Here is a 14,251-nt window from a genome sequence, read left to right as displayed (position 1 = left end):
GCTCAGATTTTTTCAAAAGGAATGAATTTCTTTCCATTGGGGAAAATTAATGGAGAGTGCATAATGCATAATTAAGGTATGAAAATGAGTAATTGGAGATAACATAGATATAAGTAGGCTATTTGACGGCCTGCAAACATAGGGGAAGGAGGCATAAGTTTAAATCTAGAGGTTAATGAAATATCCTTCCCTATGGAACAGTGCATTCATGAAACAGAATCAAAGGGAGCAGAATTAAAGCTATTCTTGTTAACATCTTTTAATTGGTTCCCATCTCCTGTGGCGTGCTGAAGGAAAAAGGCCAGAGTTGGAGGAACAATGCAATGAGCGAACAGGATCCAAAATACTGAGTTTTTTAAATCATATAGATAAATTCTCACGCCCTGATGCAACTCTCCATTCCTCCAACTCTGGCCTTTTTCCTTCAGCACTCCACTGGTCACTGTGCTAAGAACCTAAGCTACAGAATGGCCTCCTTACACCTCCCCCCACCCCCCCATGCCTTCTTCTATGTTGCTTGCCAAAATTTCTGTGAATGTAACTTTGTGTTATATTTTGTTTGAGAATGCTCGTGAAATGTCATGCAACATTTCACTACATTAAAGGTGCTTTAGAAAAGTAAGTTGTCGCTTTTCCTTGCCTCTAATTTTGGCTACCTGCCAATTTCCTTTTACAACCCTGTGCCAAAGTTTGTTTGACAATGCCCCTGTGAGGTGCTTTGTTCCTTTTGCTCTGTTAAACCTGGTATATAACGACATATTTTAAGACTAAGATGGCAATAAGTCTTGACTTGAAAGACTAATTACCCAGAACAGAGTTTTTTTTGTTGTCATTCTAAGATAATGGATGTGCCATCCATAAAACACAACCGGTTGAGGTCAGAACAATATTTGGGGTACTTCTCAGTTCTCATTGTATCCTGGGGAGAAGCATTACTCTCCAGTAAATCTTATTTTTGTCTTGTTTGCCATTATCTGGAACAGCAGTGTGTGTTCGGAATCCGCCCTTCTTCCATTTCTAAGCTCTGTTGGTGGTGGTTGAACTAACTCTTTTTCATTTCCAGCTGCTTTAAGTCTAAACAGCATCCTCACCAGCTGCTGATGACACAGCATATAACAAAGCAGCCGCCTGTGTGTTATCATTTAGTTGTAGAAGATGAATGTGAAAGCAAAACTCTTCACAAGTTGCTTAAGATCCTGAAAATAACATTTCGATTCTTAACAAGAGAATATGACTTCTTGTGGTGCATAAAGCAGTTATATAATACCTTATAGAATTTTCCTATGGCATAAAAATTCCTTTTATAGCACTTATTAATTATTCTTTTACAAAGCACAAGATACTTTTAGCACATTCCACCTGCTATAAAATTTGTCATACAGTTTTCATGCGTTTCTTCTTGACTGACTTTGTACTTCTTTTACCACGTCACTATTAAACAACTCCAGCTGGAAGTCTGCAGCAATCAACTAGGAAAGATCATAGGAATAAACTGGTCTTTTACCAGTTGGCAGGCAGAGATTAGTGGCATGTCATAGGGATCAGTAACAACTCAGGAACAGCTTCTTCCCTTCTGTTATCAGGCTTTGGAAAGGTCCCTCCATTAGCTAGGGTGAAATATAATTATTTAAATAACACTAATTGTTAAAAATATACTTGCACTACAATCGACAGAACTTGGCATTTTTTTGAGAAACTTCAAATTGGTCATGTATTTTAATGCTATCTTTTCGGTGCAGTTTCACAAAGAGCTGGACAAATCATTCTTGCAGATTTTTGTATTTATTCATACAAATATGGATTCAGATTCCTGTGACCTCATTAAAAGTAATAACTTTTAATAACTGTAAGCACTATCAACCTCATTAATACTTACACCGCACAAATAAATATCACTTTATTATAGTGGGCCATAGTGAGGCTCACCGGAAATTGGAGGAACAGCACCTCATATTTCGCTTCGGCAGCTTGCAGCCCAACGGTATGAACATTGACTTCTCCAACTTTAGATGGTTCCTCTGTCTAAAGTTCCTCGTTGTACCCCTGTACAATGACAATAAAGATATATTATATTGTATTGTATTGTCCCTCTCTTCCCCTCCCCTTTCCCAGTTCTCCTTCTATCTTCCTGTCTCCACCTATATCCTTCCTTTGTCCCGCCCCCCTGACATCAGTCTGAAGAAGGGCCTCGACCCGAAACGTCACCCATTCCTTTTCTCCTGAGATGCTGCCTGACCTGCTGAGTTACTCCAGTATTTTGTGAAATAAATCACTTTATTATACAATAGTTCATCAATGCTTCCTTTTCAGTTTAACTCCATCTAGTGCCAGTACCAGGTATTGGCATTGCAGGTACATGGTATCCCTGGGTACATGAGAACTGTCGATCTTTACTTGTCAAAAATACTTGTTTACTTTAGCTGCCCTTATTGTATTGCTCTATGTATACTTGCTCTAATTTAATTTCATGGAATAATCATCAGAACACCACCCCTAAGTAAACTAGTGGAATATACACTGTACCCAGTCATTAATGAATAATGCAAGAAAACATTTTATGATTATCGTTACTAGCTTGAAAAACGTTTACAAAATGTATGGGAGAATTTGCGTATGGTTAGATTTCTGCAAGTCATGTCACCCATAACTTGGAGAACCCCTTTATTGTATTTCAAATTGTCACATCTGCAAAGAATTGTTATTGCAAAACGATATTATAAACTAGACCAAGTGGACCCATTTGGCCCAAACCTCTCTTGCATTGGTGCAGCACCCTCTCCTGCCCCACTCCCCCTCCCCTCCTCTCCCCATCTCCTCTCCCCATCTCCTCTCCCCATCCCCTCTCCCTCCCCTCCCCTCCCTCCTCTGGGACCTCCCCTGCCTCCTCCCCCTCCCTCCACCCCCTCCCCCTCCTCCCTTCACCTCCCCCTCACTCCGTCCCCCTCAGCCCCCCTTATATAAAAATATAACACTGATTTCAATGAAACTTCTTCCATTAACGGTAGCGCAGCGGTAGAGTTGCTGCTTTACAGCGAATGCAGCGCCGGAGACTCAGGTTCGATCCTGACTACGGGTGCTGCACTGTATGGAGTTTGTACGTTCTCCCCGTGACCTGCGTGGGTTTTCTCCGAGATCTTCGGTTTCCTCCCACACTCCAAAGACGTACAGGTATGTAGGTTAATTGGCTGGGTAAATGTAAAAATTGTCCCTAGTGGGTGTAGGATAGTGTTAATGTACGGGGATCACTGGGCGGCACGGACTTGGAGGGCCGAAAAGGCCTGTTTCCGGCTGTATATATATATGATATGATATGATATGATATTAACACCAAAGGGACGATGGTAAGGAGGGCTTAAAATTGTCGCGCTATCGTGTACCGTTTCGGCTGTAGTTCAGGAACAAACAAACAAACAAACGAGAGATTTAGTATATAATGTCAGAATTTCTGTTTCCAATTTTTTATCCAAAACCTGTTCATGGGTATATATTGAGAAGCTACCCATTGGCAATTAGCTCAAAAGAAAGGAAACGATAGCACTGTTCGCGACCTCAAAACACATCAGTCAATTTGCTTTTGGTGGGGGGAAAGGAGGGGAGGGGATTGGGGGTAGAATGGGAGTGGGGGGAGGGGGTGTGGGGGGGAGGGGAGGGAGGAGTGGAGGTGGGAAAGGGGGGAGGGGAGTAGGGATGGGGGAGTGGGGGTAGAATGGGAGTAGGGAGGTGGGGGGTTGGGTAGTTGGGGAGTAGGGGTGAGGAGAGGGGGTGGGGGGGACATGGACCGTGGTGAGTTGCTGTTGAAGACCACTGGAACAAGTATGTCTTCAATGAAATTATGCATTAAATGAAATTTAATGAAACATTCTTCGTAACTTAGTCATCCATTTTATGACCATTGTTCTTTTATTCAATACCAAGAGAATTGGGATGTGCAAGGAGAAAGCAAAATAGAAAAAAACAAAACAAAACATTTTTTTCTTTGTGTTGTAAAAAGTTTTTCTGTTCAATAACCTTTCTATAAATAGCAGAATATACTCATTATAGGCCTGACATTGTACACATAGTCCAAGAACTACAGACTGTTGGAAATAATAGTCGTTTTTCACATATGAATGTAGCGAATTTGACGTGCATACTCTTTTATGCTGAAAAGTTGCATTACACGCCATATTATGAATTTTGATGTAAAATTCTGAATTTTGGACATCAAAATTATGAATTTATAAAATCAAATGTCGGGAGGTCTAGCTTTCTTTGAAAGTTACTCAATTGAACCGAGTTGTTTTTTCTTAACATTCAAAGAGTGGGCTAGAAGAAAGCTCTGATCTTTTATCATCTTTGAGTGGATTCTGCAAAACATGGAGTGTTTGTGTGACGTGTCAGCTATTGGCATCCACCTATACACTGGACCTTTCTGACCACCCAATTTGACACACATCCTTGTACCATTTAATTGAATGAAGCATATATTTGGATATAACAAGTCAATGTACATATTGCGTGGCTAGCTTCTATTCATTATCATTGCACCAATATGTCTTTTCAAGAGATTCAAGATTCAAGATAGCTTTATTTGTCATCCAATATTGGACGAAATTCAGTCACCCACAGTCCAACAATAAAAGCATTAAATAGGCATTAAAATTACACAACCCCAAAAACACACAAAAAAAGAAACATCCATCAAAGAAACATCCATCACAGTGAGTCTCCTCCAGTCCTCTCCTCACTGTGATGGAAGGCCACAATGTCCTTCCCTTCTCCTGCCGTCTTCTCCCGCGGTCAGGTTGTTGTGGTTGCAGGCCGCGCCGGACGGTCCGCAGCGGGCCGAGCCTAAGGCGAGTCGCAGCCGCTCCCGCAGCCTCTGAAGACGGCCGGCTCCGCCGATGATAAGTCCGATCCGGGCGGGCGAACACGCTGCTGCTGTTGTTGCACGTCGGGACGGTCGTGGCTCCCGACATTGAAGCCCTCGCCCAGCAGAGAAAAATCCCGCGGCATATTTTAGGCCGCGCCGGACGGTGAAATGTCCGCGACCCAAGTCCCAGCGGGCGAACACGCTGCCGCTGCCGGAGCTCCCGATGTCGGCATCCACGCGGCCCGAGCCTAAGGCGAGTCGCAGCCGCTCCCGCAGCCTCCGAAGACGGCCGGCTCCGCTGATGGTAAGTCCGATCCGCGGGCTCTGCGAACCAGAGCCCTGGAGGCCGCCAGCTCCAGGAGTTTGGCCGATGGTAGGCCGCAGCAGGAACGGAGACAACACCCAGAAAACAAAGGTCGGGTCTCCGTTCGGAAGGGACACCTATTTACAATTTTACAGTCCCCCCCCTCCCCCCCACATACACACATAGTACACAAACACAAAAACACCACATCACAACTACAATTAAGACGAAAAAACAACAAAAACACAAAGACAAATGGACCGCAGGTAAGCCGCAGCTGCTAGGGCAGCGCCGCCATTTTGTTCTATTGTGCATTATATGTCCATCACAGTTCTTTATCAGGCCTTTACATAAAACTGGAGGATACAACACCTCATATTCCTCTTGGGTGGCTTACAACCCAATAGTACAAATGCTAAACTACAAGTAATACCCCAACTACTCCCTTTTTTATTACCATGCCCCCCCGTCCCCCGTCCCCATCCCTGTGTGCTCACATTTCCCCCACCATCTCTTACCCCAAAAATCTCCCTACTCTGTTCCCCTCCTTATCCCCTCATCCCCAAGTCCCCCATTTCCATTTTTTTACCTCCTTGTTCCCAGTGTTGCAGTGCTAATTGTTTAGGTGCCGGTGCTGTCACTGGTGCCAGAGTGGCCGCTGTTAAATTCCCTGCTGTTTATTTTGGGCTTTTCTTATGTAGGTGCCGGTGAGCTCGGGCAGCACTGCACCCCTGCTCGTTCCCCTATATTCTTCACCCACATTCCTCCCTCTGGCTTTAGATTTCATTTCTCTTCTCTCCTTATTGACACCCTTTTGTCTCCTTTTCACCTCTTGCCTTCGTCCCTTCTGCCAATAAATCCCCCCTCACCTATCACTTGCCAGGTTTTATCCCTCCCTCGGCTCTCTTTTTCAGTATTTCCTTCCTATTCCAGTCAGTCTGAAGAAAGGCCCCAATCTGAAACGTTGCCCGTACATTTCCTCCTGAGATGCAGCTCAACCTACTGAATTCCTTCAGCACTTGCAATGTTATATTTTAAAATATGTTATTTTGTAAATGCCCAGGGGTTATAAAAGGAACTTATAACAAACAATAGAACATATCTTAACATCCGACCCTTTCTTACAAATGTGATGAAGATATATTTCAAATACTTCCATCTGAATGCCAAATTAATGACTTGCGAACGTAAAACGTAATTTTTAAATGTTGTTCCAACCACATGCAGTAAGATCTGTGTTGTGAATTTGGTTGCAGTACAAACATTAATGGGCTTCTGACCAACTTTTCATTGTAACAATGCAGTGGAAACTTGAACCTTTCTACTCTTCTTATTTCCCCACCCCCTGCAACTTATTCTCTGTCAGGCATATCCATGACCTCTCTTTGATTCTGACATTGTCTACTTTGGGGAAATTTATAGAACCCATTCACACAAATGTGAACCAAATAGGTGATATCCAGAGAGACTGACTGTCCTTTATATCAAGCAATTTCTGAAATATTGCAATATCAAGCCATCCCGGTGAAAATTATGTCAATTGGTATTGGAGGAAAAACATTGCAGTGACCATTGGGCTGTTGCAAGCAAGAATTTCATTGTTTCCTCGAAGGGCATGAGAAGTAAACACTTGACTCTCTTGAGAACACTTAACTCTCACAGGATGATCGTATTGTTTTGTGGTTTGGCAATACTAAGTGCCAACACTGAAGAGCTAATAATCTTTACCATAACTGGGAAGGATTATCTAACACATGACTGCCCAAAGAATCAATACAGTGCACATCAATAACGGAACTCTGAGCTTTCCATGCATAACGTGACTGATTTGAATACCTGTGTATTGTAACTAAATGAAATTATTTTGAGACCAAAGGAGTACAGATGTTGGAATCTGGAGTAACAAATAATCTGCTGAGAGAACTCAGCAGGACAAGTGGCATATGTAGAGTGGGGGGGGGGGGATTTTAAAACCCTGCATCGGGGTACATAAATAAGATTTGATTTATTATTTTTTGTTTGTTTGGGACAAAGAAAATAATTTTGCTCCACAATGGACTGATTGGAAATAGAATCATTGTAACAACAGTAGGTGAAGGAGCCATTTATGTCTACCAGAGCTAGTTTCATTTAATTGAAAAGCACTGGTAAAGTGGCTAAAAAAGAATAGGTGCTTGATCGAGAAATAGGGGGCTTGCCACTTTGCTGGAACATTAAGCAGCATAACACCACGATGCGCGTCTGCATTGCCAGGTTTTAATTTTGAAGCCTTTTACTTCAATATAGGTGGATTGCACGGCAGGCGAGGTCACCGCCCCTGACCCGTACTGTTGCCACGCAACGCCTACTGGAGGGCACGCCGTGTACTGCAGGCAATCACTCACTAGGGCTTTCAGTGCCCTCTTTGCTTCGTCTTTTTCTTCTATTTTATGTTTGGACTGACCTGTTGTGGAACAGTTCGCAGTCCTAATGAGAGGGTGTTGCAGTTCAATGTTGCGACCGCACTTTGCTGCAGCTCGGCTTCACCCGGACCCTCCAGTTGATCTTCTCCCGTCAGCGCGTCACCGGCTCCCTCCCGGTTCTCCGAGTCTCCCGACACCTCTCCCCGTTCCTGCGCTCCTCGCTCCTCCAGGCTCGGCGCCCTTGCTCCATGCCTCGCTTCCTGTGGTTCTTCGGCCCCTCGCCGCTCCTGCTGGCCCTCCAGCCCTTCTCCCCGCTTGCCATCTCCGTCAGCCCGGGTCCGTTTCCACTGCCAGCGCTCAACACCTCGAGGCTGGGGCTGCCGAGCAGAGCCGTGGCCTGGTCCTCCGCCTATTGCATCGGATCCCAGCGCCCAGCCCAGCTCTCACTGTTGCTCAGCCATCGCCAACGATCGGCCTCTCCCCGGTCCTCTTTTTTCTCCTCTTCGGGCTCGATCGTTCCTCGTGTTCCACCGCCTCCTCCTCCAAGGCCGTCGAGCCTTTCCTCCCTGGGCCCTTCGCTCTCAGGCCCCGAGGGGTCGCCGACCTCCAATGCTCGCTGCTTCTGCCCCTGCGGACCCTCCAGGCCCCTCGGCTCGGATTCTTCCCGCTGCTCCTCTCCCAGCTCACTCAACCCCATCCTTTCCTCCTCCTCCTCTTCTCCCACCCCCCCCCCCCCCCTCCCCCACTCGGTCGGCGCCCCTCTGCTTCTCGGCCTTGTTCTCCTGCCTCCCTTCTCGGCCGCATTTCCCCTTCTCCCACCGGCTGGCCAGACGTCTTCCCAGCTGCTTCTTGAGTCTACGGGCTTGGCATCTGTTCTCCTGGTTCCTCTTCCTCTGCCAGGTCCTCCAGCTTCTTCCTCATTTTTTATAGCACAAAAATTGGCCTTTTGGCGGCTTTTTAAAGGTAAGAATGTACCTGTTGCATGTATTTGTAGTGCATGCTGGAAGCTGCCATGTCCTCCAGGTGGCTTGAGCGACTCCATGCGTCTCGCACTTTGACCATACGACCTTACGTGCAATCCTCTAATGGAGAGAAATGACAACATCCCTCAATTTACATCATTTTCCTCCTTTTCATGTTCGTAAGTGATAGGAGGAGAATTAGGCAATTAGCCCATCACGTCTAATCTACTCCGCCATTCATTCATGGCTGATCTATCTCTCCCTCTTAACCCTATTCTCCTGCCTTCTCCCCATAACCCCCTACACCCGTACTAATCAAGAATCTATCTCTGCCTTAAAAATATCCATTGACTTGGCCTCCACAGCCTTCTATACAGTTCTGCACAAGTTAAGATAAGCACAAAATAAGTTGTATTCCCCCCCTGTAATCTTCGCCAGCAACCTCGCCGTGCACATTATTGCGTTGCTGCTCTTAAAGACATGGAAGGAAGTGCGAATTTTTAATATAAATGATTGTATTCCCAATTGTTCCCGCGTTCCTTTAAGGAAAGATACTACCGTCTCCTCAGTAACGCTCCTCGTTGGGATGTTACTCGATGCCAGCTCGGGCGGCCCTTTTGAGCTCTATTCCTAATAAGGAAACTAGCTGTAGAAGTAACAGTGGAGTGTTTTGGAAGACCAAGGGGTGCGATGGGGGGGATAAATGTCCGTGTTCGCCGCGCTTCAGTTTGCAAGTTTCACAAAGCTTGGGAGGGCCATGTCACCATCATCATCATCATCACCACCACCACCATCATCATCCGAGAGAGAGTAGTCAGGGCAAGGGTCCAGAGCTGCGAACACGAGCGGGGGAGCAGTATCGTGCAGTGGGAGACGACGACCAGAGTGAACCGAGGCAGAGACTTGCATCCAGTGGGAGTTTGATAGGCAGCAGGAGCGCGCGCTGGCCCGGGAGGGGAGGGGAGGGGAGGGGAGGGGAGGCGAGGCTCCTGGCCCGGCCGCCGCCCCCACAACCAACGCCGGACTTGCAACGGGAGAGGGGTGGGGAGGGGAGCCCGCCGCCCGCTAAAGCTGTCTTGCCCCCCAAGGTTTTGCATCGCAGTGTGAGACAGCGGAAGTTTCTTTCTCTCTCTCTCTCTCTCTCTCTCTCTCTTTCCCACCCCAATTCCTCCCGTGCCGTCTCGTAGAGCGAGGAAACCCGATGCTCTGACTGCCCGCTGAAGTGTTAATGTTTACTCGGGGCAACCTATGGGACGTGGAGCACAGTCGCGAGTAGAATCCGATGGCTGATTTTTGACGTGGAGACGCTGCCCCATCATCTCTTAAAGGGACGTCTTACCTTTAGTTTATTGGATGCCGCTTTTCGTGCAAATGGGACTGAAAGAACGGAGCTAAAAGGCAGAAACTTGGATCATTGGCACACATTTTGGTGGGAATTGTTTTGTTACGTTTAAAATTGCGTTCATTATCCAGTGTTTGACTGAAACTTGCTCGCATTACTTTTGATAGACACGAAAAGTTGGAGTAACTCAGTGGGTCAGGTAGCATCTCGAGAAAAAGAATAGGTGACGTTTCGGTTTTGACCTTTCTTCATTTGGACCTTAATTCATTTTCTCCAGAGATGCTGCCCGACCCGCTGAGTTACTCCAGATTTTGTGTCTATCTTCGGTGTAAACCAACATCTGCAACTCCTTCCCACGCATTACTTTTGGTCAGGTACAGGGTGTTGCGGTTAGCTCGTGGCTAGTTAACCTTCTAAATATTGTCTGTATAATCATCTTTCTTTGCATTCACAATCTTCGTTTTCTCCATTATTGTTTATACACCGATAATTAATTTTCAGGTAAGGTACTTTCCCCTCAATTATTTATGGATGGTATGGTATACTGTGTTTTTTTGTATTTAACGTGTACCTCCAAAAATGATCAGCTTCAATTTCCCTGGCACATTTATTCTCTGAGTTGCGATGTTGCAAATGTAAGTTTGAACTTTAAATGGGAAATGCCTGTTTTATCAGTGGGTGATTGGCGGTGGTTCATAGCCCAATAAACGATGTGTCAACTTCTGTGAAGTAATGTTTACCCCTGTGTTACCATGACAGTGCCTTTGCAGATGTTTCATTCTGATTCTCTATCCAGAGTAGTGAGGAATTACTTGATAGAACCTAAACATACCCATTACTGCAAATCGCTGTTGCAACCCCAAGTCGCGTTACGGTTTGAAACATGGGTGGAATTAGCTTTTAAAATAGAATTGAATGTAACAAGAGGAGTTGAGTATAGGAGCAAAGAGGCCCTTCTACAGTTGTACCGGGCCCTGGTGAGACCGCACCCGGAGTACTGTGTGCAGTTTTGGTCTCCAAATTTGAGGAAGGATATTCTTGCTATTGAGGGCGTGCAGCGTAGGTTCACTAGGTTGATTCCCGGAATGGCGGGACTGTCGTATGTTGAAAGGCTGGAGCAATTAGGCTTGTATACACTGGAATTTAGAAGGATGAGGGGGAATCTTATTGAAACATATAAGATAATTAGGGGATTGGACACATTAGAGGCAGGAAACATGTTCCCAATGTTGGGGGAGTCCAGAACAAGGGGCCACAGTTTAAGAATAAGGGGTAGGCCATTTAGAACGGAGATGAGGAAGAACTTTTTCAGTCAGAGAGTGGTGAAGGTGTGGAATTCTCTGCCTCAGAAGGCAGTGGAGGCCAGTTCGTTGGATGCTTTCAAGAGAGAGCTGGATAGAGCTCTTAAGGATAGCGGAGTGAGGGGGTATGGGGAGAAGGCAGGAACGGGGTACTGATTGAGAGTGATCAGCCATGATCGCATTGAATGGCGGTGCTGGCTCGAAGGGCTGAATGGCCTACTCCTGCACCTATTGTCTATTGTCTATTGACTATTGTCTATATTTAAAAAGGGAAAATATGGTGGAGGGAAGAGCAGTCACAATATGAATGGCTTCCTGTGCTTGATTACGTGCTTTTGGCCCTTTTGCACTGCAAAATATTGGGCAACTGAATATCAACAAGATTTCCTTAATAATCCCATAATGGACAATGATGCAGTTTAGCTTGTTAAAAATGTGTTGTGGTATTGATAGGAATAACTTCCAATTGTAATCTTGCAACATCAAGTCCCAAGTGTGCTGGATTTTTGGTGCTCTTCTGTACTGCTAATTAAACTTGCAGACTGTTGCACAGTTGTGTGGAACAATCTATGTATATACCTTATGTTCCAGTTTAAAAAGTTCTCTATTCTAAGAATTGAGAAGCTATTTCATGCAACCACTGGAAATAGTATATTTTGCACAGTTTAAAGTAAGTTCTCTTTCTTTTTTTAACCCTCTTCTTTGTACCTTATGAGAATGTCAACTCTATCGGGGATCCCTGTGCATTGGGATCTTGTAAATTGGGATAGTGAAAGTTGGTAAATTGTTGGATTTCGGTGAAGTTGCAGGGGAAATCTAATTCTGTCCTTTCCTGTTAACATCAGGAGTGGCAAGAGCCAAGTTTTTTATTGTTATATGGCCTGAAACAGAACGATGAAATCCTTACTTGCAGCAGCACAACAGATATGTAAACATTGTACTCTGCAAAACCCATAATAAACAACAACAGAAAGTTAAGTATATCTGGGAAACAAGTTGAAAAGCTGAGGCTAAATCTATAGCTGCATTTGTTCATTTGGGTATGATCTGGACTTAACATCGCCGGCGCGGCTCGGCCGCGGGACGTTTCAGTGCCCGGTGTGGCTCGGCCGCGGGGCCTTCCATCCCCTTGCGGGGGCTGTGCGTGTCGGTTGCCTCAGTAGGGGTCAAGCTGCCTGTCCGTGGGCGCGGGGGGGAAGAGAGTGGAAGTTTTGTTGCCTTCCATCACAGTGAGGGGGTGTTTGGAGTCACTGTGATGGATGTTGGTGTTGGGGTCGTGTGTCCTGTGTTCTTTTCTTTTTTGCTGTGTCTTGTGACTGCTGAAATTTTGTTCGGTATTTATACCGAATGACAATAAAGTTCTGTTATACTGTTATACTGTTATCTACAGATTTGGCACAGATTAGGTATTAAATTTGGGTCTTGCCAGTATCTATGTTGAGCAAATGTAGTGATGGGGAATGGAATATTGCTTACTTAATCTTCATAGGAGTTTAAGGTGGTGAGCATGTCCTTGTATTTGAGGTGATGGCATTTGACAATTATGGCTATGGTGGTAGGTGCTGACTCTATGCGTGTCTTCAGATGAAGTTGAGACAGAAATTTCTATTGATTGTAGATTGACCACACGTCCATAGCTATCATGAATATGTGGCCAGCTCCAGGTCTCATTGTGTGCTCTGTATTTATATAGGTGTGATATTAGTCAGTAGGACACATGTGAATATTTCCACATGATTTATATTGCATGTTTGTAATGAAACATTAGCCAGTTCTTTGATATTGTATAGAGTTTTTTTAAATGTTAGATTGTCAAAATACTGGTATTTAAAATAAAGGATCATGCTTGGGAAAAGAACAATGCACAATATCCATGTTGTGTGTTCCCACACATACATTTCCAAGTAGTATATTTTGACCTAAGACTAGGGGAAAAAAAAGTTTTTCTTGTCACTCACTTTATCAATCCTTGTGTCTCCATGAGAGTCACAACATTGTGCGATTGCTAATAGTTTTGTTCAGTAACTTGTGCAGGGAACATTCAGTGAGACCCATTCAGAGGGAAATGGTTTACGTCCATCTCTTCAAACTTGTGATATTTTTCTTGGGTTATAGAAATATATTGCAATATTGCCAGCGATACACAAACCGAAAATGTCAGATTTTTTATAAGTCATTGTGGTGGAATCATAATTAAACGTTAAGGTAATCATTGTTCAATAATTACACGATGATTAGTGTCATCTTTAATTACATCTAAAGGTGGTCAACCACTTACAATCCCCCTACTTGGCTGAATCCATGAGTTGAAACACGTCAACACATTTCCCAATTTCACAAGGTTCAGAGATGCCAATGAAATGATGGATCACCTTAGAAACTATCATTACTCCCCATGGAAGCCTGTTGTGCTAAGTATGTGAAAACATGACACATTCTTGATGCAATGTTTAGTTTTCTGATTGAGTCAGATTAGTGTTATTTTTTGGTTGGTCAAAAATGTGAATACTGGAAATTTAAAATAAAAACACAAGGTACTGGAAATAATCAGCAGGTCGGACTACATATGTGGGAAGAGAAACAGAGTCAATGTTTCACATCAAAGTGTCCAGCATTTTCAGCTTACTAATGTTATTTGTTCTTGCCTTGTAATGATTCATCTAAACTATTAATTTGGCATTCCTTCTCACATTTCATACATCAGCACATTGACTTGATGCAGGCAATAATTCAAGGATCCAATTTCAACAAATCACTACAGATATTAGAATTTTCAATTCTTTTATCTGCTATTTATTACAAATAAACTCTTGTAATCTTGCTTGTGTTTACATAAAAATCATTCTTAATCAATTTATTCAAATGTCTTCTGACCTGCACCTCCTATTTGTAAAATTCTATAAACAGAGGAAGACCAAAATGAAATGAAAGTGGTAATCCAAATTGTTAAGATACTTCTTTTATAAATAAAATAACTTTTACAAGAGGCAGCTTGGTAATGCACTGCTTTGTCTGAGGGATTTGTACCCTGACCTTTGACTTTGGGACCCAATTTCAACCAGCTCAATTTGTTGTGATTAAGGTTTTT

General features: G+C 44.1%; 1 protein-coding gene across 3 annotated transcripts in view; it reads left to right on the top strand.

The window, feature by feature from the left end:
• The window catches only part of LOC144598557 (rho GTPase-activating protein 6-like), a 235,387-nt gene that overhangs the window by 107,021 nt on the left and 114,115 nt on the right, over positions 1-14,251 (top strand). Inside the window, exon 1 of one of the 3 annotated variants that reach the window (XM_078408736.1) lies at positions 9,565-9,949. The exons of the other annotated variants lie outside the window; for them this stretch is intronic. The gene's annotated coding sequence lies outside the window, so the exon portion shown is untranslated. Of the gene's footprint in view, positions 1-9,564; positions 9,950-14,251 lie in introns of those variants that run through there. 3 annotated transcript variants of the gene reach the window in all.

Source organism: Rhinoraja longicauda, chromosome 12 (assembly GCF_053455715.1).
Source record: "Rhinoraja longicauda isolate Sanriku21f chromosome 12, sRhiLon1.1, whole genome shotgun sequence".
Lineage (NCBI taxonomy): Eukaryota > Metazoa > Chordata > Chondrichthyes > Rajiformes > Arhynchobatidae > Rhinoraja > Rhinoraja longicauda.
Note: the sequence above shows the minus strand (reverse complement) of the source record. Positions and strands in the feature narration are given on the sequence as shown.